This window comes from Acinonyx jubatus, chromosome F2 (genome assembly GCF_027475565.1).
Source record: "Acinonyx jubatus isolate Ajub_Pintada_27869175 chromosome F2, VMU_Ajub_asm_v1.0, whole genome shotgun sequence".
Classification (NCBI taxonomy): domain Eukaryota; kingdom Metazoa; phylum Chordata; class Mammalia; order Carnivora; family Felidae; genus Acinonyx; species Acinonyx jubatus.
Genome location: NC_069394.1, coordinates 62,859,937 through 62,887,001, shown reverse-complemented (window position 1 = coordinate 62,887,001; position 27,065 = coordinate 62,859,937). Strand labels below are relative to the sequence as shown.

Below are 27,065 nucleotides of genomic sequence, written 5' to 3'. Positions count from 1 at the left end.
AAGAAAATGGGGGTGCTGGAAGTAGAATTTCCATTTTGCAGCACTCTAAATTTCCAAAGTAACCATGGTCGTTGTGGAATAAATGTTTCTCTGTTATCTGTAAACTGATAACTATGCCTGGGATAACTTTATAATACTTTATAATTTAAACATGAAATCGAATTTCCTGATCATCAATGATACATAAGATGCACAACTGTGATTTTTCTTAATAACATATTCCTCCTTGGATCAAAAGGATCTTCTCTCAGGTTAAGAAAATGGTTGGTCAAATAACAAGTCTAGTGTTCTTAAACTCTGGGGACGTAATAAATTTTCAAGTCAGAATAACAAACTACCTCTACAGAATACCTATAATTCTCTTCTTCCAACTAAGAAAATGCTGATGGAGAGGGACATATAATTAAAAGGGAATCTAGAGGCAAGAAGAAATGAAATATTTGAGTTGCTTCTGTCCATAAACCTTTAAATTCTACCGTAGAAGAGTTGGACAACCTTTTCGCAGAATGTATGAATGACTTATTTTACAAACGGTATAGACACTCCCTTCTTCATTCACCGTAAAGACAAATCATTCTGAATTTTAAGGTTTGGGATAGGTTTCCCCATCCCCTGCTTTTCTTTCTATCCCCTCTTCCTTTGCCCTTTTATTTGTTTCCGCCACATACGTCGTAATAAGATCCTCTTCAAAATAATAAGAGTTTTAGTCACTTCTTTGTACTAAATCAGGGCATAGTTTCCAGGATTAGGTGTAATTTTATTAGAAACAGAAAACTGTATTTTCCATTTCAAACTCTGGCACTAGATGTGGGGGGGCAGCATGATTGAAAGAATATACTACTTGAGTCAGCAAGATTTAGAATTAAAATGTAGTCTTATTACTAGAAATAAGTGGGAATAGCATTGACCTGTGGAGACGTGACAGCATTTCGGTTCCTCAAAAGAGACTTGGGTGCTATTCAAGTTTTTAATGAAGACTTTGGCCTGTTTTATTTTACTCAACTGAGTTTTCTGAACCATGTTCCCTGGTTCCTATGGGAGAAATGCCAGCCTAAGTAACAGCACCTGTAATCCATTTCTCATTCACGGTTGCCATGCATGATGGTCTAATTGGTATGAGCCAGTTTATATTTGAAAGCTATTAATGGCTAATGATTTAATTGGTACTTCATGAGACATCCCGTTTAATGAACCAAGGGGAAAAGATATAATACACAAGCGCCACAGTTAGATCAATAAACGTCATCTGCTGCAAGCACAAAAGTTGGGCTTAGCTGCCAAGCTTAATACCAGGTCAGATCTCTTCATCTGGTACCCCCTTAGGTCAATGGGCTAGTGTGCTTGCTTGGAGATTGGGGTATGGAACGTGAGCTGCTATTCCTAAACTTAATTTCAGACCATCTAAATCCCGACTTCAATTCAGGACCCTACATGTTCAACTTCTAGACCTGCCTCAGAGAGACAAAGACATATTGAATAGAGAGGTGTGGTCCTCGTGTAAAAAAAAAAAAAAAAAAGACTAAGTGGAGAGGAAGCCAGGAAAATGTCAATGTAGTCAAAATATATTCTGTCAGAGTCACTTTTTTAACACAAAAATTAAGACAAAAAACAGAGAGAAATACCCTGTATTGTGCTTCACGTATAGCAATTGTTATTTTCAATAGCCATTTCGTTTCTCACTGTTGATCTACCGTTCTGATCAACCACGACGGTAGTCTCAGAAGTGGAATTGGAGGTGTTCCTACAATTGTTTTTTCCGTTGTTATAACCCCTGTGGAAGCTTAGAATACACCACTTGGCTGCCTCATTGGTTCAGGTAAATCATATTTCATGCTGAGCAAGTAATGAATTCAAATGTTGCTAGCAATGAAATAAAATTTGCTGAATAATGGCAGTAGTATTATAGTTAGGAAAAAGAGGCAGGGTGGTTCAGTGGAAAAAAACATTGGACGTCTGGGTTCTAGAGCTTGGCTACCACTAGCCATGTGATGTTGAGCACATCAGTTAGCCTTTAGGGAGCACGCTGCCCACCACCTCTTTGCCTTTATTTTGCCCTCCCCCCACCCCACCTAGATTACATTATTCTCGGCTACTGGCAAACTCTGCTCTTCCTTAAAACAGGCCTGAATAAATAAAACAGACTTCTTGAAATTAGAAGGTGTGGTGGGGGAAAAGGGGAAGGACTTTAATTCAATTCTGCATCACCTTATGCTTCTAAATCGAGCTCTGTTCTTTGTCTCTTTCTTATTCCTACTCAACTTACATACCACTGTTAAACCGACCTCCCTTTCGCGCGGTTCACCATGTCAGCTCTTACCCTAAAACAGCCATCTCTCCACTTTCTACAGCGCCCAGTCTAAATAAAATATCAGCATCCGAGGACCTGCATAATCTTTCCCACTAGAACCACCCCACTTTCCACATAAGCTTTCTGCTCTTCATGAAGCCGGTGCAGCAGCTAATTTACATCACTTACTTCCACTCCTAAGCATTTGCTCCTACTGTTTTCCAGGCTGACAGTGTCCTCTCATCATGCTTCTGAACTTCCAGATTTCACCCATCCTTGAAGAAAAATCAACCCCCTTCCCTCCGTGGAACTTTCTTTCCCTAACTATTCCAGTGATAGACCTATTACTTCTCATAGGTGCTCTGTCACCACTTAAAATCTTGTCATGTAATATTAGCTCTTAATTAGGTACAATTTTGCATTTATTGTTACTCTTCATAGATTTTTTAAGGACAATTGGGATAGAAAATTGCATTTTGGTTACTGAGAAATTTTAGCAAACTAATCAGCAACAAATCCACAGCTCCGCCAGGCAATTCTCTATCTTAGGTGCTGGTTCTCTGGCTTAAATGTTTTTCCATCTTCTGCCCACATCACTCTCCAGGGCTGCATTTGAGCCAGCTGGATTCCATCCAGAAACAGATTCAAATAGACAATAGGCCAACTCGAATTCCCATCTTCCTTGATTAGTTGTGAAATTGTATAGCTGGGTGACACTCACAGGCCAGCCACTCAGGATTCTATGTTATCAATTAAATTCTGTTGAGAGCTGAACTGAGGAGTTTGTGACAATTCTGTTTTTAAGGACCTGTAAAATTATGGCTAGACAAGCATTTCAGAGATAGTGACAGATATGTAGACTTGTGCCACCTGAATGAATATATCCACTATCTGCTGCATAGCATAAATTAAAATGCCCTATAAACTCCATAGTAAATCATACTGCTTCTCTCTCTCTCTCTCTCTCTCTCTCTCTCTCTAATTTTACAGTAGGATTTGATTGTAAAAATTCTTTGGCTAAGGAGTTTTCTCAGTTGTAGGACAATTAGCCAGTCAGATGACAGTCTTTAACTTACGCAAAAGAAAAAGGAAATTAACACACATTCTGTCAAACCTACCGGATCTTTGTTCTTGTAGTTTTAAAAAATAATTTAGAATCAGGGACAGATTTTCCAGGAAAGATATATAAAACACTATAGAAACCCAGAAGGTTAGAGGTATACCTTAGAGATCATCTAAGTAAAATCCCTCATTTTACATCTGAGGAAACTGAGGCCTGGTGGGTATTCAGAGACCCGCCTAAAGTCACAAATGTCATTCTTACCAGAGAAACTTCTACAAGCTAGGCTTCATCAAGAAGTGCATGTCCGTGAAATTCTACCAGGACCAAAGGGAGTTCATAGGTCTATTGTACATTAGGATCTAACAAAAATGTGAAGGTATGAGCCCAGTTTTGTTTGTGACCATGGACCCTCTTGCTGAATGCTATGATGAATAATCAGGTACTGTCGAGAATTCTTGGGACTGGAACAAATACCAGAAAAAGCATTTATTGGATATATTCCTTGCAGAAAATCCATTCTAACAAAAATACCCAAGCACTGTTGCTACGGATGATCTGAACATTATGTGGTGTTAGTATAGAGAACTTTCTTTGTAGAGGCATGTTCTAACCTACACTAAAAGGATCCTACCCAAATGATGATGACAGCAGTAATCATTATCCCTTCAAAACATCGTTTCTTAAGCTAAATCATCGGAATTTGAAATATTTGGGGATGCAAATATTTCTGCACCCCATAAAGCTGAATCTGAGAGAAGACAAGCCCGAGTCTAAAGAGTTAGTAAGTGGAGTAATCAGTGTTAGAACTCGTGTCTTCTAACTCCTTTTTCACTGCTCTGTGCTTCAAGCGATTCAAGAAACATCACATTTTCTCAATATTGGGGAAAACTGTAGCATTAGAACAGTTGAGCTTTTCCTCAGAAACGTCACCTCATTGAGAAGTAAACATTTGAAATTCTTACTCAGGTACTGCAATTTTCCCAAGAGAAGCCTAAAAGCAATATTCTTCATAGCTTAATGAATTACACAAGTGTATATACCATTATATATCTGTATAATTTATGTTGAAAACTGACTTATTTACAAAGGAAGTAAAATCAATCATTATTGGATTACAAATGTATTTCTTAGTCATTAACTGACATTTTTTGTGTTGTATTATAAAGAATAACAATTTAATAATTCAAAATAAAAGATGAATTTAGAATGCTTAAGTGTGGCTTTGACTTTTTGAAAAATAGTTTTGTTCCTAAAATGTGTTCTAGATTTCCTTTTTTTGTTGTTGTTTTAAGTATCTAAAGGAAGCCATTATGATTTTTAGGGCAACGAAAGAAATATGTGACCGGAAAAGCAGTATTTTTATAAATATTTTCAAGTTATTGATCGTATTTCACTCCACTGGAGAATGTGATTGCAAATCTGGTTGGAATTATAAAGAAATTGAACTTACCAGTGTTACAACTTCTGATGAAAGGAAGAATTCTGCAGAGAATGCAAAGATAATGTGGCAGAATAATTACCTGTTTGTCACATAGCTAAACCGTATTATTACAGCAAATGCCAAAAAGGGATTCTATGAAAGATTATTTCTTTGGTTCACGCGAACACTTAGTTTCATACTATTTTCGACTAAGCCTATACACTGAACTCTTCTGTAAAACATGCTTTCCTTTTTCCTATTTGTATTTCAGCTGTTGTCTATAATGAAAATAAAGCAGGTCATGTTCACTACTTAAAGGGAGGACCACAAGAAATAAAGCTGAGCTCTTATTAAACTCTTAGAGCTCTATGGTCCTGCCATTGAGCAGCAAATGCCCTTGAGTTTCTGTGACCTTTTCTCAAACATGCTCATAATCTCTACCAAAAATACCACACAAAATGGCAAACTGTTAAAGTAAAAAACAGCGTAAAGATTCAAGTCTTTGCAGGAGGAATAGAATTCCAAAGTTATGTTGCAAAGTGTGAGAGCATCTTTGTTGTTTCTCTCACGCATCACAGAGACTCTTGAGTTAGCTCTATTCTTCATCTTGTTCCAGACATGTGCAATGGACTTTCTTAGTTTGTACTCTACTGCACTTACAACTTGTGAGTCCTCTGAAGTTTTATGTAATTGGATTGTTCCCAGTATAGGAAATGCACATCTTTTGATTTTATATAACAACGTATACCTTTCCAAAGTGCTTTCTTTTTTTTTTTAAGTTTATTTATTTATCTTGAGAGAGAGAGAGAGAGAGAGAGAGAACAGAAGTGGGAGAGGGGCAGACAGAGAGAGAGAGAGAGAGAGAGAGAGAATCCCAAGCAGTTTCCACGTTCACAGTGCAGCCCAACGCAGGGCTCTACCTCACAAACCATGACACCATGACCTGAGCCGAAGTCAGATGTTTAACTGACTGAGCCACCCAAGTGCCCCAAAAGTGCTTTCAATTGTTTATTTGATTTCGGCAACCCTGTGGAGCATGTCACACAGTTAAGCATCTGTGCCCCTTTTAAAGAATAAGAAACAGACCCACATTCTTAGGCAATATATACTGAAAAATATTTAGGGGTATAAGACCATGATGTTTTCAAATTACTCTCATCAAGTTCAAGGAAAATATATATATATATATATATAATATATATGCATATATATTTCAGTGGGGGGCAGAGATAGCAAGTGAAAAATTGATAAAGGAATTGGGGCCAATTGTTAACAATAGATGAATCTGAGTAAATTGTCTTGCTACTTTTCTACAAGGTAGCTCAATTCTCCAAGCCTCAGTGGGTTTGTTTGTTTGTTTGTTTTTTGGTAATTATTTTCAATTTTTTTTTACAAATTTTTATTTACAAAAATTTTTAAAATACAGGAACACAGAGGAGTTAAATAATTCACATACACAAATAGAGCTGATCAGAGGCACAGTGGAGAATGGGATCCAGGTCTTCTATTTCTCCACACCTCCCACAAACCTATAATTTATTTCTATATAAATTGAAAAGTAATTCCCACTTAAAGTATTTAGAAACCACAACCACACCTTTCTCCAATCAATCACCAGTAATCAGTACCATAGCCCAGGACAACTTATTATTATATTACCTATTACAAATCATTTTGACAATTCTACTTTATTTGGTCCTCATAACTCCTTGGATGAAGTTGATAACACAGGCTGTATTGAACCCATTTCACAGATTAAGAAACAGGCTACTAAGGTAACATATCATTCTTATTCATAGCTACTAAATGGCAGAGTCATATTCTACAGTCAGATACTCAAGTCCTCAAATTCCAGAACCACTACTCTTTCCATTATATCCTCTTGACATTACAATGCTTTTTCATACCCTAATGACCATATATCTAAAACTTCTTGGGTTCATGTTGTATTTAGCAATAGAAAAAACAAACAAAACAAACAAACAAACAAACAAAAAACCTTCTCTTAAAGAACAAAACAAAATGACTGAAAAAGATGCCTATGTTTTATTTACTAATATAATGTATAATAACAGGTAAGACTTCTTAAGTACCTACCTTCCATGTACAAGTAAGTGCTTTATATACATTATCGAATTTAGTCTTTTTCAACAACTCTATGACCTGGAGTCTGCATCATGCAAACAACGAAATGGGATCTGAGAGCTTGACTAAGTTAACTGATATGGTTGACCTATAGGGATCAAATCAGCATCTGGAGTACTCCAGATCCCCTATCATTAATTAAATTGTCCTTATTCCACATTCCCATTTTTTTCTTTAAGCTCAGTTGATATTTTAAACCAATTTCTTTATCATATGTCAGTAATTTCTTTAATTCTGTGAGTGACAGAATTCTTTCCAAGAACATAGTTTGTATGGAAAAGCAAATGTATGAAAAAGCAGGTACCACATCTCATTCACATCAGCAGCAGCCCCCAACACACATTACGCATTGAATAAATGTTTGTTAAATGAATGAATGATGTTTGGAGTTCTCTAAAAAGCTTTTAAGATGTCATGATCTAAATAGTTAAACACAAGACCTAAAAATTAAATTGGTTCAATTCACCAAACCTGGCTTCACAGCAAAGCACACCTTTCACAGCCAGAGAAAAAGAAATAATAACAGAAAACAAATTTTGCTTTTTTAAAAAGCCTTCCCAAGAAAGTTGAAGTGCTTTGTCGATAATCTGACAGATATGGCTTTTGACCGTCTGGATAACCTCTTGGATTATCATCTCTTGTCTATATGACAAAAAGAGATGCCCAGTCTCACTACTGATTGGACTTTATGAGTTTTTCTCTTTGCTATAACCAGTTGGGGAAAAAAGAGGTGAACCCAGCTGGCTTTCTAAGGTGCCCTTGACAGGTGCCCACTGAGCAGTGACACAAGAAGAAACCAGGAGGAGAAAAGAGGAGGTCAAGACAGGTGGTGGGATATCCGACACACATTTTTCCCTCTCTTCTTCCAACCCACGCTTTGAGCCATCCCTTTTGTGATTTCTTCCCACTCCAAAGGTTTTGGTAATACTCATCTGTATACATTATTCCTCAAATAAGAACGGTTAGCTGAGCTGAGAAGACCACATTCACCTTCCTCCTTCCTCTATTAGTAATACGACCCCTGTCCTGGCCCTGCACCCTAGCACAGCACACGGACACCTTAAGTGCACAACTTAACCTTACTGCAGTGTAAGGAAATTTCAGGGTAAAAACTGCATTCGTGGAAGTCAGTCACATATCAGGTCTCAGGTTATTTAACTTGGCATGAGTTTAAAGCATAAAGCAATTCCTTTCGGGAACTGCCCATTATCACTCCCTTTGCTGTCCATCATCCTTGCCTCAGGCTCTGGCTCTTAGCCTCTCGTTCTCCTTACTAATGCACCTGCCAGCCCCAGACATGGGTACTTGCAGATTCTGCAGAACGAGACTTTTTCCTGTCTCGGTCTCCGGACATCGTCTAACCAGCGTCTCCCAAAGAGTGCATACTCTGCACTAGCTGTGTCCAGGGCTCTGTCTCACATACCTCTTGCTTTTTCTTCCATTTTCTCAGCCCAATCTGCACCCCTGCGCTTTGCCCCAGCTCCTCTCTCTGGCATATATGTTTTTTGCATACGCAATTTATTCCTCCGCCTGTTCACAAAAAGACTGGAGGGGATAATCTGAATTTGGCACATGCTGAATTTCTTGGATGATGTTCCCTCTGTTCATATTTTCTATGTCTCTCTAACCCACTGTTTTCTAGCAAAAGCTTTCTTAGGATTTCTAACATAAACCCGAACTCCCTGAGTTTACCTAATCCCCTGAATAACTGTTTGTCCCCCAGGCTGAAGTCACAACAATAACATTCGTGTTATTATTAATGATTATCAAGCACTGCCTTTTTTGAGAGAACCCTATTGTTTTCCTTTACATAATTAAATATTCATATTTAAACACGGAAACTTAAGCAACTGTTTATAGGGTCACCCTTTCACTAATGCTTACTGAAAGAAGGAATATATTTTTTACTCGCCCAGGGCAAATAATACTGAACTCATGCTTAGGACACGAACTCCCTAAAAGACTGTTAGAAAAGGGAGGAGGAGAGCCTGGGTGGCTCAGTTGCTTACGCATCCGACTCTTGGTTTCAGCTCCAGTCATGATGTCTTGGTTCATGAGTTTGAGCCTTGCATTGGGCTCTGTGCCAACAGTGTGGAGCCTGCCTGGGATTCTCTCTTTCTCCCTCTCTCTCTCTGCCCCTCCCCCTCTCACGCTCACTCTCGTTCTCTCCCAAAATAAACTTTTAAAAAAAGAAAAAAAAGTAAAAGGAGGAGAAACTGAATGATAACCGAGTACTTAGCACATGATAGACGCTGCTATTCACATTCAGACTTTGTTATTCCTATATTAGTCATTCTAGTTGTAAGCAAAGAGCTAGATGAAAATATTACACACCTGTAGAGCTAGGAATTGGACCCAAGTCTCCAAAAATCAATTCTGTCTCTCAAAAGAAAGTTCCATATAAATGCTAAACAGTAAAACCGGGTCATTAATTACGTGAAAGCAGTTTACATTTTTCTGCAATTTACGCCTTTTTTCTTCCCCCAGACTAATTCAATCTCAAATGCTGGTAAAGTGCTTCTTCCCGCAACTTACTAGTTTTTTTTTTTTTTTTTTTTGGTAAAAAGCTAGATGAAGTTTCACTGTGAAGCTGGCGAGGAAGAGAAGACCGAGCTTCCAATAAAAACTTGCTAACTGGTGCGGCACACTGTGCGTATCAAAGTGGAACAAGTCCTACAGAATACAGACTGGTCTGCACACTGTTTGCTATGAGCTGGCCGAAGTGCTCATCTCTTAGCCTCATCCCCTGGGCTCACCCCCAAGCCAGCCTTGACAGGGTGGAAACAACCCCCCAGGAAAGCACGACTGCTGATTTGGAATCTAGGGCACCACAACACACACACGCCACTCGGTGTTTTCTGTAAGGCATTATTGCCGTTCCTAATAAGCAAGACACATACATGCTTACTTAATGTGTTTTCCTTTGATTTACATGTCCTGGCTTCTTAAATCATTTCCAGAAGTCCTGAGGAAATGTAACATAAATGTGTTATCTTTTCCTCCAACAGAATGTCAGATCACTTCTTGAAAGATCCTTTCCAAATGCTTTAGTTCAAACCGGTTTTAACAAACTTGAATATATACACCATAATTAGGAAGCCAATTTATTCAGTTAATTTGCATCAGTCTAAATAATTTTTCCTGACAGATGACTTCCGTTCTAAGTACCAAGTACTTTTTAATCCTAGTCAGGTTATTGCTAAGGATAAATGATTTCACATTTCTCATAAAGATGCCAGTCATTAAGAATATTAACGCAAATTCCTTCCCCTTGAATAGAAATGAGCTGTTATGTTAGCAATGTTGCTGCGTCAGCTTTTCTATTGTCAAATACAACAAATGATGAGAAAATCAATTTACTCTTTAGAATTAGTCAAGTGAGGAATCCTTTGAAGTGGGGGTGCCGGGTTTTGCCTGGGTTCTATAATCACATAAAAGCGGGTACTGTATATATGTTGGTAAAATGTTGTGAAATTTAATGAGGACTATTTGCCGCCGTAGACCTTCCAGACAGAATCTATCTCTGAAAAAGAACTCCCCGCTCCTAAAATAGAGGTTTGATGAGCAGCAGATGTGGGTTAAATGAACCCTTGTTCAACTGAACCGAGAATATATTCTGATCTGTATGAGGCACAGGCCAGAAAAGGGGGTGTGATGATATAGCACAGCCTCAGCGTTGAGGTTGGCTGTGGAGTTCGAATATATTTATTTACTCCATAAAGTGTCTCTTGTAAGGCAGAATGCAAATGAGCTCTTCGTTAATACATCCTAATAGTCAGAGGATGCCATACATGATGCTCAGGGAACAATTTACAGTTTTACTTTGTAGTCAAAGAATGTGTGGAGGAAAGAAAGTCAATGGGTAGCCATAACCTTTAGAGTGATCTATGCCCTGGCAATGATTTGCAAGTTCCACAATTTTTGTTTCTCCACCCATAAAGGGAAGATTAGATCATTGCTCAAAAATGACAAGCATTTAATATTTGGAAATGACTGTGAAATAATGAAGTGCCTGGATTCTATAGAAATGCCGAGGAGAAAAGAAGATTAATTTCAAACCAAAATCTAGTACAAACACGACCTTCCTATTGTAAATCTCATGAATAGGAAAAGAAATTACAGCTAAAGCTTTGTTTCTAGGGCTCAGAATTTGGAAATATATTAATATTGGAATGTTTCAAATGGAGGGAAAAAAGAGCTGTTTATTATAATCTCTTCGGCTGTGGAGATGGGAAAAATTCTTTCTGCTACATTTTACAGAAAGAATGCAGTTAGTAGAGATTTAAATGACAGGAATGGAAGGGTCATCTTTTTATTCTTTTGCCTTCAGGCAGGGCTAAAGTTAAGTCCTCTCAGGAAAGAGAACAATGCTGTTACTCCCAAAAATCTCCAGGTGAGAACGATAAAAATTAAAAAGAGCAGACAGGAAAGCTCTGGGGCCTGGAAATTAATAAAGGTCAGTTCTGGCTGACATAATTTCAGTTAAAACTCATTTCTATTTGCAAATAGCCTGACACTTAGCAAAACTCCAAAGGATGTGATATTTGGCATTAGTTCTCTGCAAAATTCCATTTAGTATCAGTATTCATGTCTGGTCATTGTTTTGTTCACCTCCTCTTCACCCCGTGGGTAAGAGGTTCTAGAATGACCAGACGCAGGACGTCCGACACTGCACATGTGGGAACAACAGCGGTTTGTCAATCACATAGGCCACCAGCCCAGGGGAGGCGGACGCTACACGCCTGTAGAGCCACACAGAGGTTGCATTCGAGAACACAGTGAAACAGAAAAGGCTAGGGTGGGGGGGGGGGGGGGGGGGGGGGGGCGGGGGGGGGTGTGGTAGGCTTTGTAGTAACAAGAGGATGAAGTGTACCTTGATTCCAGGGCGGGATACAGTTGGCTTGTTTCAAGGATCGTGTGGTCTGGCAGGGAAGTGAGACTTACTAGGCTGGGGACCAGGTGGAGTGCAGCTGGGGCAGCTGTAGAGGAGCTGGCCAGGTGGGGAGCCTTTCCGCCTGCCGAGGGAAGGGAGGAGCTCACTTTCCCTTGCTATATTTGGCCCCTCCAAGAAAAATGTCTTTGCCACACACACCGTGTCTCTTGTAAAAAGAGTTGCTTTTTTTTATTTTTATTTATGTTTGTTTATTTATTTATTTATTTATGTATTTATTTATTTATTTAGAGAGAGCTCACGTGTACATGCGCATAAGCCGGGGACTGGCAGAGAGAGAGGGAGAGAGAGAATCCCAAGCAGGCTCAGCACCCTCAGCACAGAACCCGACGTGGGGCTCGAACCCACGAACTGTGAGATCGTGACCCGAGCCAAAACCAAGAGTCAGACACTTAACCAACTGAGCGACCCAGGCGCCTCGAAAGAGTTGCTTTTGACTAGATTAATAAACAGGAGGATGTAAACAGTTTTCTAGAGAGTGCCCTCAAGCCAAGCCTATATAACTAACAAGATGATTCATGCAAAAGCGTCCTTTGCCACTCACTTTGATTTGAATGAGAAGGGGAAGAGGGTCCTAAACCATCCAGACAAATTACATATTCAATTCCTCACTTGATTTTAATTTGTCACGAGGTGAATATAGACTGACTTGAGACTTACAGCCAATGGCCAAAAACGGTCTAGCTTGCTGAAGCCAAGGTGTTTTTCTGCCTTCCATTTTTCATGAAGAATTCTGTCAGGAAAGACAGTCAGGTCAGATGATCTCTCACTTTCCCTGCTGTTTAACAAGCGAAGAGATAAAGGGTACAGGGAGGCCAGTGGTTTCAGAAAGGGCTTGGACATCTGAAGTTAATGCTGGGCCTATTATAAAATTTGGGGCAAGACATTTAATCTCTCTGGACTTTTTCATGAGGAAGTTAAACTATATCAAGAAGGTTGGTTTTGTTTTTTGGGTTTTTTTTAGTTTATTTATTTATTTTCGAGACACAGCCCAAGTGGGGGAGGGTCAGAGAGAGGGACAGAAGATCCCAAACAGGCTCCATGCTGCCTGCACAGAATTCAAATTGGGGCTTGAACCCACAAAACTCCGAGATCATGACCTGAGCTGAAAGCAAGAGTCAGATGTTTTCTTCTTTTTTTCATTTTTTTAATGTTTATTTATTTTTAAAAAAGAGAGACAGAGCACGAGTCGGGGAGGTGGTGAAGAGAGAGAGGGAGACACAGAATTCATAGTAGGCTCCAGGCTCTGAGCTGGAGCACAGAGCCCAAAGCAGGGCTCGAACTTGTGAACTGCAAGATGATGACCTGAGCTGAAGTCAAAAGCTTAACTGACTGGGCCACCCAGGTGCCCCCAGGAGTCGGATGTTTAACCGACTGAGCCACCTAGGAGCCCCTAGATCAAGAGTTTTAAAATAACTTTTTAGTAGCAAAACCCTTATTTCAAACAAAACTTAAAGTCACTATAAAACAGATAGAAATGAAGCTTCTTTGTTTGAATCCAATGACTGGGGCCAAGCCCAGCTTACCTGGCCTCCCAACACATGTCCTCTGTCCCAGTTCTTCCCCAAAGATTCCTAAAGCACTTCCTGGAGAGCCTCGCGTTCCTTAGAATCCGGTTTGAAAACCAGCGGATGAGACACTGCCTAAGGCTCCTCCCAGCTTTCAGCAGAATGGAAAAATTGTAGGCTGGGTAGACAGATAGATGTGGGTTCAAATCCTCGTTCTGCCATTTCCTGACCTGAGTTACCAGTTTCTCCATCTGCAAAGTGAAGATAAAAATAGTTCTGTTTTAGGACAACTGCTGCGTTAAGAATGCATGTGAAGCATCTAGCCAGTGTCTGGAACCTAGTAGGGTCTCGCAAATGGGAGCTAGAATAAACATCATGGCTCTGATTGAGGAAATATCCTATACTTGAACTGCTAAATTGCCACGAGACTTCTGTCATTCCTAAAGCCAAAACCTCAAGAACTTGAGGCAAACATTTCCCTTTAGAACCTGAATTGGTTTTCATTGTTCCCAATTAGTGGAGGCGGGAAAATTCTTCTAACTGACTGAACATTTTGTGTGCACTGGAGAGCATGTGCTGTGTAGATACACCCCAAGTCTCTTAAAGGACGCCGTGGTCGATCCAACCACCACAGATGGAATTTAAAGCACGTTGCCTTCACCAGAGAATATCAGGGGGGATGTCATTAAGAACACTTTAATGCTAAGCCACAAGAAATTCAGTACCTGACAGCTCACGGTCTATATTTCACCCTGTATCATAAAACGATTCACCAGGGAGCTGTTGTTCGTTTGTGCAATTGCTGTTGTGATAGCCTGCGGTTCTTTCAATGGCGGAGGAGTCCCCCCCCCCCCCCCCCAGGTAAAATGCATCCCAGAAGTCTGATTTCTGAAAATCTCACCTTTGGGGAATTTTCCTGGCATTCTATTAAGTAAGCTCCACTTTATAGGTTTTCTAAATGTAGTGGCAGAGGCTCAGTGGATGCCGGCCATTCTGTTACCCTCGCGAACTTACACCTGAGGGGAGGCTGGCTCTGGTAAAGTCTGGATGCCCCTTTCCGTGTTTTGTAAAGCTTTCCTTTAAAAAACAAACAAACAAACAAAAAAGGTTATCCACAAACCCCTCTAAGCCTAATGCCCAGGTCCACCATCAATATTTCGCCACCACATGGCTGCGTTCACCTGAGCCCACGGACGGTACACAGGGCCCCTTTGGCTCCCAGACTGATGGCCCAGGTGAGATCAGGTCGGCCGTCGGTTAAATTCAGGAAACATTAAGCGCCTGCATGACACAGGCCCCAGTCCCCTAGGCCATCCTGGGGAAACACATAAGTCTCGGAGCCTAGAGGGAGGCAGATGGCCGCTGAATTACAGCAGAGAAGCAGAGCCGGCAGACAAAAGAGGAGAAATTTGGGAAGGATTCTGTGGGGAAGTTGGGATTTAACTAAGCTTTGAAGGAAACGGGAGTGCAGACATTCCAGGCTGAGGAGGAGGATGTGAGTAAGGCTAGGAAGCGAAGGAACTGAAAGGCCATCTTTAGAGCATGATTCATATTCTAATGTGCTGGGGTAGGTGAGGCCAAGCGAGGGCTGGGAGGTTGGTCAGGAGCGCGGAGACAAATAAACGGGAGTTCTGAATACCAGGATGAGAAAGTTCCTTAGGAGTTGGGGAGATGGGGAGCAGGGCCGGGAACAGGGCAGGACAAAAAGAATCTTAAAAAAAAAAAAAAAAAATAGGAGGTAGCAAGTTGGGGAGGGAGAGTCAGCAAGGAAGATTGATGCTCAGAGTGAATCAGAACTTTCTCAGACCCAAGCTCCAGGGAGGCGGGAAAGAACCCTCTGGCTCGGTCTATTGCTCCCACAGAGGTAAAAAAAAAAAAAAAAAAAAAAAAAAAGGAGAGAGAGAGAGAGAGAAAGAAACCACGAGACCCACAGAGATTGCAACTGGGGGACTAAAGTTCAGCCCCGGAGCAGGGAGCTCCCTGCAAGCCTTCGCCGGGAAAACAAGAGAGGGCGTAGAGAAGCAGCAGCAAACACCTGGTCTGAGTCTCAGAAACATGAGTGTTTGCTCAGCACTTGGTCTCTGGAACGCCCGGCTTTGCAAACACCACATCTTCCCCGTCCACTGCGTCCCGCCGCAGGCGGCTACCGTGCGGGCGCCCGGGGCGGGGAGCCGGAACCGCCCGCCCTCCGAGGAGCCTGCCCCCGTCGCCGGCCGGCCAGCTGCAGCTCACTGTTTGTTTGCCGACGTTTGCATACAACACTGAGTTGCCTTTTTTTCCTTCCCAGTCGGTTCGGCGGTGTCCCGAGATTCACCCCCAGAGTAACTTCTGCCTCTGCTCCTCCTCTTCTTGGAACTGCCTTTTGTTTGTCTGGCAGCCTTGGTTCTATGGGGGTGTGTGATGATAATAATACGCGGGCTTATATAACCCTCTTCATCTTGCAAGCACTTCGCAGACAGTCCCTAATGAATCTTCGGGCGGCTGTAGCGGCAAAGAGGAAACCCCAAGCCCGGGCGGGCGCGGAGGCCAGAGGGGAGGGCGGCGCGGGTCAGAGGTCGGGCCTCCCTGGCTCCCCGCGCCTCGGAGGTCAGGGGAGATAAGGAACAATGACTCTCGCCCTCGGGAGGAGGAAGGAAGTCCCGCTGCCACCTTATCTCTCCTCCTCTGCACGCTCTCAGTTCCCAGAGCTTGTTCTCTAGAGAAGATTTTGAAGGCGGCTTTTGTAAGTATGATGCTCTGCTTTTTCTTTAGAAAGGAAGGAAACTTTCCTCGCTGCCCTGGTCCACCTCATATTATCTGTTCCTCAGGAGTCAGTTTCCCTCGCTCAGCTCGGGTCCTTGGGTGATGGAAAGTGTGCTTCTGGCCAAGGTCCTCCACCCAGTAGGGTGCCTCCCAAAGACCATGGGAGGGGAAAGAAGTTTGGGTTGATAATGCACTGAACGAAAGAGCACCCCGGCCAGGTGCTGAAATTGGCCACTTTCACCACCTCCTGGTCATGTCTGGCCGTCCCACACACATCTCGTCACCGTAGAGAGGAATCCTGGTTCTTCGCCTGCCTTGTTAGGCAACCAGAAAGGATGGAGGGACTTTAATCTTCAGGTTCTCTGCTTGCAGTGCTCACAATTTCAGACAAATGGAATTGTTGGAAGTTTCTTTTCACACTCTGAAATAAATCCCGTCTCTCGGAGTAGGCTTGAAAACTTGCACGGGCTTGTATAAACTCTACAAAAGCACTGTAACCGTAGTGGACATGTGAATTGTTATTAAGTTTTTCCCCGCATAGCTGAAAGGTCTTAATATTAAAGGAACATGGACACTAACTTCTCAGGCCCTGGCAAACCCCAAAGCTCTGTTATTAAACGGTTCTCGTAAAGAATGCTGAATCCACAGAGTATTTTACTCAGGGATGATGCTCACTGCTTTGAGAAACTGTCTTTCAACAAAAAGTGAACTTAAAACCCTGGAACAACACGAAGAAAGATACAATTTCTGAACACAAACTAGAACTTAAAGAAAGTTCTATTTTGGGGACTTGTGCAATTTGCATTTACAGAACCATGATTACAACTTGGCTTAAGTATGGCATATAGAAAATTACTGTCTTTACTCAGGTAAGAAAACCGAGACTTAGAAATTGGCAATAATGTAGAAAAACAAGGCCTCTCACTTTTAGTGCCAGAAGTGCTATCTATGATGTGTCCGCTGAGCTTGATTTTCTTTATCTTTAGATACACAGATGCAAAAACCACATATAATGAGTATGTATACATGCGTGTGTTTGTGTGTATGTTTATACACATACATATGTGAGAGTTCAGGACAATTAAATATATATTTAAACATATATACTCTTACATTTGTTGTATCTATCTAGTGCTCGGAATTTTACATGATAGCATAACATCCAAAATGGGCCAGGCGGAAAGATTTCATATCAGATTTCAGAATGCCATAGAGCTATTTATTCAGCAAACATAGGATACATTATAAAATTATGTCTATTTTTAAAGAATCTTTTTAAATGACATTTCCACTTAGAATTCTCTGTGGCTTCCAAGAAATTCTAAGGCATAATTAAAGTTGAAAATGAGACTGGATTCTAGTTGCTTTTACCCCTAAATTTAAAAGTGATCTGTGAACACTAAATTCTATCTGCTAGCTAATGTAATTACAAGGACCGGCCACATAATCTCAACGTTAGCTTCAAAGGCATACTCAGTCATAGTAGAAAGAGTACAAACCACGATGGGGTCCAGATTTGAGGCTTGCTTTTGCCATTACCTGAATATGACCAGCGGCAAGATCTTTAAGATTTTTAGCCTCAGGTTTCACCTATATAATAAGTTCAATACTACTTTTCCCAAAGGCAGGATTGTTGAAAGGACTAAAAGGAAATAATATATGTGAAACACCCAGCACAGTGTCTGAAAATAGCAGTGTTTCAGTCAATTTTAGGGCTTTTTAAAACAATTTTTTTAATGTTTATTTTTGAGAGAGAGAGACAGAGACAGAGACAGAATGTGAGAGGGGAAGGGGCGGAGACAGAGGGAGACAGAACCTGAAGCAGGCTCCAGAGTCTGAGCCGTCAGCACAGAGCCCAACACAGGGCTCAAACTCACGGACTGTGGGATCATGACCTGAGCCGAGGTCGGACACTTAACCAACTGAGCCACCCAGGCACTCCTTAGGGTTTTTCCATGTACTTTATTATGTTTGATTCGGTTCATTCATTTATTGAGCATCTACTATGCATTGTGTGCTATGCTAAGCACTAGTGATACAAAGGTGAATAAGATTAATATCCTGCCCTGGGAGAATTGATAGCCTGAGGAGACGGTTTGAAACGACTGATAATTTTCTTAACAGTGCGGTACCTTAAAAATAGAAGTGTGTTTCAGGTGAAGTGACAGAAGTGAAGCAAGGGTGATTATTTCTGCCTGGTGTCAGTCAAAGGAAGTTTCGCAGTGACACAGTGAGTGTGTGAGTTTTAAAGGATCAGCAAGAGGTGTGGCAGGACCTCGTAGAAGAGGAGAGCATTGGGAGAGAAGGAGGTGTGAGAAAGCATGGGGTGAGGGGCTGATTTCAGTTAATGCCAGAGCGTTGCCTCTAGGAGGGGCTGGGGATTTAGTCAGGGGCCCAACCATGAGTATCCCGGTGCCTCATGCCGAAGTGCTTGGACCTAGTGCCGTAGTAAAACTCAAACTCATGCATGGACCAGCTCACGATCTGAAAAAAATCTGTTTTATAAGTTCAGATCGATATACAAAAAACTTGGGCTGAAATGCAAACCAGCTGCACCGGTAAGATATCATTTGGTTTAACAGACTATTGCATTTGTTTGTACCGAACCCATCCCAGTGACGGAAGCATTAGAGCACAAGCTTCTTAACTCACCAACCCTAGCATTTTCAGGATCACTCTTGAACCAGTGGGAGTTAAGGGAGGACTTCGCATGGGGCTGAGGAGGCAGCAAGTAGATAGGATTTTTTTTGTTTCAGGAAGGTTTTACATATAGGAGTTAGTATCCAGTATGGAGTGGGGGTTGAGCAAAGGCCCAGGGGGCTGGCAATACTATAAACTAGAAGACCAGTTGATAGATTGTTGTAGGGGAACACCTGGGTGGCTCTGTCGGTTAAGCGTCCGACTCTTGGTTTTGGCTCAGGTCACCATCTCACGGTTCATGGGATCAAGCCTTCCATTGGGTTCTGCACTGACCACACGGAGCCTGCTTGGGATTCTTGCTTTCTCCCTCCTCCTCTGGCCCTCCCCCGCTCATATGCTCTCCCTCTCTCTGGAAATAAATAAATAAACGTTAAAAAAAAAAAAAAAAAGGACATCTATTGAAAAAAACAAAAAGGCTATTGTAGTTTTCCGTGAGAAATGCTGAGGTCCTGAGCTGTGTAGGTGGACAATAGGGTGCAGATTCCAGAACTCTTTAGAAGGTACGACATTCTCAGCTTGGGGGCTGAATGAGGGAGTGAAAGAAAAAGGAAAGGTCTGTGTTAGTTTTGGGCTCACCCGGGTAGCTACGATGGAATACCATAAAACAAGAGGAGGCACAAGTTTGTAACAAAATTGAGTTAGTTTGGAGGGGTGGTGGGGGAGGGGAGATGTTGAATTGAGGTGTCAGCGAGAGGGTAGACTCCAACATCGAGTAAAAATCAAAAGTAGTTCTTAAAAAAGTGTAAAAGTTGCCAGATTTGGGGTGGTGGCTTTTGAGGAGAGACAAAGTTTAAGCCCTCCCTATTCTGCTTGGTGCCCCCAAGAAATGTCAATATCTAGACTCACTGGGCTCTGCCCTTTCATCTTGCAACCGTGCTGTTGAGTGGATTGTTTTTCCATTAACGTTTCAACAGGAAGGCCATGTCTAGGGCAGTCTTGCCAATAGCCATGCATACCCTTAAAAAGACTAATCTGTACTTCCTCTGAGCCATCAGGAATGAGCAGAGACTCAGAAAAAAAAGATCTGGGCTAGTAGAATACTTGCCGAGAAAGAACACATATTCCTAAAGAATATTTGATCATGAAGAAGAAGCCCTTCCACAGCAGACTTTTCCACTGTCCTTGAATTAGGGGATACACTCAGAAACTAGAGAAAAGGAGGTAGTTTCTAAGACTAAGGCAAAGTTGGTGATTATCTACTTTGCTGTTACTCAGCCTACAACCATTTCCTTCTACGGTGTGACAAGGGAAGTTCTTCCTATATGCTTGAATGATACGTAACTGGAGAGAACGGGTGGATAACATTTGCGAATTTTTCAAAGATGACAACTGGAAGAATTTTAACATTTAGAATGAATAGAAAACAATCTGATTAACAGGAAGCTGTGACATTTTAAATCTTTGAGGTCTGATTACTTGATTACCTTCGTTTTCTTATACCTTTCACCCTTTCTACACTCAGCACTTAATTTTCTATGGCAGAGCCTCGCTCGGATTTCCCGCATTTCAGAGTGCCTTCCGCACCTGAATGCTTCAGAGCAAACACCACTTATTATGAAACGGGCTTAGCCCCAGACTTCATGACTAGTCTCACAAAGTCATATAATATTTCCGTCTGGTAGGTAAACTGTATCAACATATTTAAAAACAGATTTTAAGAAGCTATTTCCACTTCTGAATGTAAAGAGGTTTATCACTCATCAGAAAGATATATTTGGTTATAAGCTGAATCCCATCTGGCCTCTGATGGTTCACTTCAAAATCCCCCAAACTTCAGAAATTATTTTGGGCTCTTGAAATGATGAAAAAGGTTTCTATTTTTACCAAACTGCTTCCGACATAAAAAAAAAAAAAAAAAAAAAAAAAAGAAAGAAAGGAAAAGAAAAAGAAAAATTCCAAAAAGGAACTGTTACTATCTCCATTATACAAAATAATCACCCTCTATATATTTTAGCATAAGATGAACTTGCATCCTGCAAAAGTTTATTATTTAAAGAAGGAGCTAGATACATTTGGGGGAATCCCCATTAGCACAAGAGGAAGCTTGAAGAATGTAGTGAGCTTCCATATATGGTGCCGACCATCCCACACGTAGGCTACTCAAGCCATTTAAAGTCTTGGCTTCATAAGCAAGTGCTCCACTCGCCACAGTCGTTTTGGGTCTGCTGACATGATGATTTACTCCAGCTGGGGTGCCACCAGAGCCACTGCGCTGTCCTGAGCAGTGTTTGAAGAGTGGATAGGCTGCAGCTGTGCAGTCCCCCAGACACCTGAGTGCGGAATATCGCCGGATTCTGCTTCAGTTCGGAAAGCTGGAAGTTCCCCAACTCTCTCTTGGGTTTGGCTTCCTGTTCACATGTTTTCGGTCCCATGTCATTGTGCATGAAGTAATAGTCCCACATGCGAGCACCAGCCACAATGGCAGGATTTGTGTGGTTCAGTGCAAGGTTTCTAATGAGGACAGTTTGGACCTTCCAACAGCTCCTTAGGGAAAGCAGTTTGGAACTGTTATTACTTTCCAAGGCACAGCAAGCAGAGACGGAATGCACTTCTGCAACAAGACTGAAAGCAGCTTCCAGAAGAAATGGAAGGACAACTACCTGAGAAATCTAAGCGTTTACCGTCCACGTCTGTCTAAATATATATGTGTGTGCGGCGTAGATAAATGCCTCCAATTCACAGTTTAAAAACATCAGTTACTGTTTCAGCATTTCGCTATGAACGCTGCTAGTGTTTTCCACCGAGGACTGTTATTTTAATGACATTGCTCTGCACCAAAATCTGATGAGTTTACGAAGTTTGAGAGCCAGGAAATGCAGCTCAGTTTCTGAACAACTGAAAAGAGCCAAGAGTTAAGTTCAATCATCTACTTGCTTTATAGCATGGATTCCTAAGTGCTAAGTACAACGCTAATGCGGAGAGAAAAGCCAAACCAAACTTTTAAAGTACAGTCCTTAAACTATCCAACTCAACTTCCCAGTATATTATCAGCAGGTGAAATTCTGGCACACACCCACATTGAGTTGTGGATGTTAATGTCAAATTAATGGGCACGGGTGCCAGCATTTCCTAGAATTTTAGAGCAGAAAGGGATTTTGGATGTCTCCCAATCTTATCTGTATATTTTATGAACAGAGAAACTGAGATTCACACGAGCACACGCTCTCTCTCTCTCTCTCTTTCTCTCCCCCCACACGTCTTTGCGTAAGACACATCTGAGTCTTGTGCTGAGCCGTTGCTTACAGAAAATATCATAAGTCTGGCTTGAGAAAGAGAAAGGGCAAAATGGTCTAGAGGTAGGCCAAAGATCCCCTGCTTCATTCAAGTTTGTGTGGCCTAGCTTCAGTGCCATGTGGACCGGAAATGTATCCTTGCTTCAGGAACCTTCCAAGGTCTTAGATTAGATATTTTTGACCAAAACTTAAATAAACTCCAAAACAAACCCGGGATCAATATGTGACTCAGGTTCTGGCGATAAAGTAATGCTCTGGAGTGCCTGGGTGGCTCAGTTGGTTAAGCGTCCGACTTCTGTCAGGTCATGATCTCGTGGTCCATGACTTCGAGCCCCACTTCGGGCTCTGTGCTGTCAGCTTAGAGCCTGGAGCCGGCTTCGGAGGATTCTGTGTTTTCCTCTCTCTGTGCCCCTTCCCTGCTCAAGCTCTGTCTCTGTCTCTCTCTCTGTCTCTGTCTCTCTGTCTCTCTGTCTCTCTCTCTCTCAAAAATAAATAAACATTGAAAAAAAAGTGATAAATAAGTGAATAAAGTGAAGCTCAATCAGTGCCCAGTACTTACCAGGGGGCCACATTATGATTAGAGTATGAGATGTATATAAAATCCCAGGTATAACTCTCATGCTTAGCAATCTTAAAACCTGGTTGGAGAGATGAGACCTTCACCCGTGTAGGCAGCAGCAACAACAGTGGGGGCTGTATAACCAAATGTTACATTTGTGGCACAAATTTCTAAGTGTTGGAGGGCTGACGACAGAAATGAAAATGGACCTTGTCAGGAAATGTCAGGACTTCAGCTGATCCCAGACGGGTGCTTAGAATTTGAATATGTGGAAGGAATAACTGTGGCTTTTTCTAGGTAAGGAATGGCAGAAATGAAAGCATAAAGAGAGTCTCACGGGGGACCCTGAGGAAGCCAGGCTGGTGGGAACTCTCCTATAGCGTTTCCCTACCTGACTGATGGATCACGGAGCCCCCTGTATTGTCTTACATTGCTATCTACTAAAATGTGACTGAAATATAAACCCTAAAAAAAAACTGGGCGTGACTCACTTGAATGATACTTATATAACTTTGCGTCCACAATAATATCATTATATTTATATCATTGAAAATCCCAAAGAAATTACAGATTAAATATAAACGAAACCATAAACCAATAACATTCTCTTTAATAATGTTAATTTTATTTGCCAGATGATGCTGTTTTGCTGAAATTAAAGAATAAATTTGTTTCAGCAAAGTGTTCATTAATGAAATTCTAAAAAGAAAAAACATTTTAATAAGAAATTTCTTTATTTTTATTAGTAAGAAATTTCTATTGCACATTGAGTACTATGCCTATTTATAATGAATTGGTACGAGTGCTACGTGTAAATGAAGACAGGATCCAGGCAATACATCTGCTGGGATCAAGGTTATGGAACAGAAAACTGCGATGGCTCAACTGTCTTACCACCTTGCTCTATTCTGGCCAATACAACTTTACACGGCACTGCAGGAGGTATTTGACTCCCATGGGCACATACTTACCAGGCAGATATTTAGGCTGCCTCTGTTCTTTCTGTAATAGCCGGTAGCAATTATTCGCCCACAAATTGTCATTTTAATGATGACAAATCAGAGCCTCCATGTATAAAATTTACGAAAAGTGTGATCTCGGTCCATGAAAATATCTTTTGATTGCAAATTACCACTGCAAGAGCTAAAACAACAACAACAAAAATTAACCCCAATTATAATGCTTGCCAGTGTTTACTGTGTGCTTATGATGGGTCATGAACTCTTCGAAATTTTTTACATGGATGCTTGCATATAATTCTCACATCAACCCTGTGGGTTAGATACAATGTTAGATCTCCATTTTTCAGAGGATACGGAGGCATAGGGAAATTAACTCACTCAAGATCACCTAGTGAATGCTGTAGGCTGGAATTCAGGCATCTAATTCCAGGGCCTGCTACGCCCAATAGAATATTCAGAACGGTTGCAAAAAGGATGTTCTTTGGCCTTAGGCTATGCCAGCGCGACCATTGCAGATACTTATAGCTTCACATTCATGTGTTAACTTTTACTTCTAGAGATCACAGGGTGTCATGCATAATTATAAAAAAAAAACATTTCTATGTCCTCCAGGGACGTATTTAAAAAGTGGACATCCGTGTGATACTTATAATAGTTTGTAATATTATCAGAGACGTGAGAACAGAGAGAGTAGAAGTCCTACAGCTCACCAACCCCCAGAACGGGAAGCACAGGGGAGTAGTTCAAGGGCCAGCTGGGTTGGGTGTGCCAGATTACAGAGGGTGGCGTAAGTGGGTGGAGGAGTTGAGCTTCTGTCAGGAATGGAAAGAGACATGATAAGGGTGGCGTGGGAGGAAGGGTCCTGCCGCAACAGGCCATCTCCAGGGAGTCCCTGCTGCAGGAACCTCACTATAAGAATGAAGCTTCCAGAACAGAGCAAAGGACTAGGTACTGCCCCACATTCAACCTGGATCACTAGGGCCAGTTAAGATCAAGAAGAGATCCCAGGTCTATTATCCTCAGGGAGATCATCTCTACCCATTACCTCTGTAATTCCCCTCTGCATATACCAATAGACAGTTGTTTGTACCAGTGAAGAGGTAAGAAAGCTCCAAATGAAATGTTTTAATATTTATTTACATGGGCAAGAGAAATACCTTTTCAGGGTAAAGGAGTTTTGGGGTTATTAGATCATGTGTGATGTTTTCCTATTCTTTTTGTATTTCTTGTATCTTATATTTTCTGATAAGATACACATTATGTATCTAATATTTTTCTATATTATAAATCATAGATGTGTACATGTTAAAAATGTGCTATTCATGACAGCAAGATTGCATCATCAAATACTTAATGCATTAAACTGCGTGTTTCCTCTTATTCAAGGTATCTAAGTTGATTTTAGTTACTTACATTTTTCAACTGTAATAAATGCAGAATAGAAACAAATTTAACCACTTGTTAAATAAGTAGCAAGGTAGCTTACTTTGCTACTCATCAAATAATAGCTTACAGCAACTTTAGGAGATTTTATGACTCAGCACATTTCCCTTTAAAACAGGTCTCATAACCTCAAATTAGATGTCACTCAACTTTTAAACTTGGAACACCTTCTAAACTTTTGAAAAGAAACTCTTCTTTATTAGTCTTAGGAAATCCAGTCAAAGGGTAATATGAAATGAATCTGAGGGAAAGTCTTTCCCTTGATGAAGAGAGAGTCAAATGGAAACTTCTACAAAAGGACTGAATTACTCACCATACTTCAAAGCCTCTTGCAAGTGATTGTAAGAAAATCAGCGTGGATAAAATTTGGAGAATATTATTCCTAATGATGTTCTCTTTTGAAGTTGTGAAAGGGCGCTATCAGAAAGATGAGAGAAGCCACTGATAAAATGCAACTGAGGACACTTTGACTCTTGTCCATCGTAGGTGCTGACTGCCACCCACCACTGTCTGAAGAAGGCGAACTTGGCAGATGACGTGAAGGTTCTCCAGGACAGAGTAACTGCAGAACATCTTCAAAGGTACTCGTATCAAACATTTATCTCTTAGTTAATTAAACCAAGGTGCTAATTAAACCTGAGCACACCATGTCACTTGAGGAGTAAGTGGGATGGGGAATTGTGAGAAAGAGAGCCTTCCTGTAACATTTTCATCCTTCTTGGCTGAGAGAGCTAAAAGGGGCCTTAAATGTGGTAGAGCCATTTCATGAAATTAGGCTTCAGGAATGGCAAAAGAACCATCTGAATAATGAGTATTTGAAGAATCAGGGTGCCTGGATGGCTCAGTCAGTAGAGCCTGTGACTCGTGATATAAGGGTTATTGGGTTTGAGTTCCACATTGGGTGGAAAGATAGAAAGAAAGAAAGAAAGAAAGAAAGAAAGAAAGAAAGAAAGAAAGAAAGAAAGAAAGAAAGAAAGAGAAAGAAAAGAGAGAGAAGAAGGGAGGAAGGAAGGAAGGGAGGAAGGGAGGAAGGAAGGATCATAGAACTTTATTAACATGTCATGAGTTGCTCATGAAGCTCAGGGGAATCAGTCACAGGGAATGGCAGGCCAGCTACACCCAGCCATCCACAGTCTCAGGAGTGAAAACCACAGATGTCACCTGTCTTGTTCATAGCTTGCCTTCACAGTTTCTTGTCTTGGCCACATACACACTAGTGCCCTGAGTGTCGTGGGGCTGGGAAGAGTTACAGAGACCCATCCAAGCCATGCAACCTTAGCTGCAGAAACATTCTCAGGGGTGTTGATTCATGTGAGTTTACAGCCCCATGTGTCTTTGCTTAAATGTCAACATTGAAATTTGTTTCCTTCTACCCCCAACCAAATTAATGCAATGGAAACTGCTGAGTTCCTGTTGGTTTCAAATTGCAGCTCTTCAAAGTCATTACCCTCTGCTTGCTTTTCATTCTAAGCCTTGTGTTGGCCCAGGTTGGCTTGGATAAAGTCCTCCAATCACCAAAAAGTTTGTGAACGTCACACAAACAAAACAAAATGAAATCTTCAACAGGTCTGGCCTGAATTTCAGGTTTGTCTTTTGAGGATTGATTTATCCAGCTCCTCTTTCTAATATTTAACGACATTAAGCATTTTGTGTCCTCTACAAATGCCACATTTAGAAGGGAAATATCTAGAAGTGTATGGGAGTGTGGGGTTACTTCCTTGACAGAAAATTATGAACACTGGCAATTTTTTTCCTGTAATTCTCAGTGCTCTGTGTGCAAATGGTCTGGGGTATCACCAGAAATGTAGTGGAAGCTGGTTACCCACAAGCTAAATAAAAAATAAGAGAAAACAAGTTGAAGTTGGATGAAGTCTCCTTCCTTCAAAACTCTGGACAGGAGAGGAAATACTCCCAAACAGAAACTAAAAAAGATTTCTGTTTAGAAATAAATTCAATAAACAGTAGAACTATGACTACTTCAGAGTTCTTCATCTTCTTGAGTCAGTTCTCCATTTAATGGGCAACTTTATCACTTTAAGCATTATATCCTTT

The 27,065-nt window shown here is 41.2% G+C and overlaps 1 protein-coding gene and 1 long non-coding RNA gene across 8 annotated transcripts in view; one reads left to right on the top strand and one right to left on the bottom strand.

Moving 5' to 3' along the window:
• LOC113600773 (uncharacterized) overlaps positions 1–15,740 on the bottom strand; it is a 59,715-nt gene extending 43,975 nt beyond the window's left edge. The window contains exons 1-3 of one of the 2 annotated variants that reach the window (XR_008292825.1): positions 15,607–15,740; positions 14,276–14,451; positions 13,393–13,625 (exon numbers count right to left, since the gene is read on the bottom strand). This is a non-coding gene — a long non-coding RNA (uncharacterized LOC113600773). Of the gene's footprint in view, positions 1–13,392; positions 13,626–14,275; positions 14,452–15,409; positions 15,549–15,606 lie in introns of those variants that run through there. The other variant, XR_008292826.1, reaches the window with a different exon arrangement.
• SULF1 (sulfatase 1) overlaps positions 1–27,065 on the top strand; it is a 178,024-nt gene that overhangs the window by 8,966 nt on the left and 141,993 nt on the right. For 5 of the 6 annotated variants that reach the window (XM_053208646.1, XM_027064448.2, XM_027064450.2 and 2 more), the window contains one exon: positions 25,500–25,594. The gene's annotated coding sequence lies outside the window, so the exon portion shown is untranslated. Of the gene's footprint in view, positions 1–15,957; positions 16,097–25,499; positions 25,595–27,065 lie in introns of those variants that run through there. The other variant, XM_027064449.2, reaches the window with a different exon arrangement.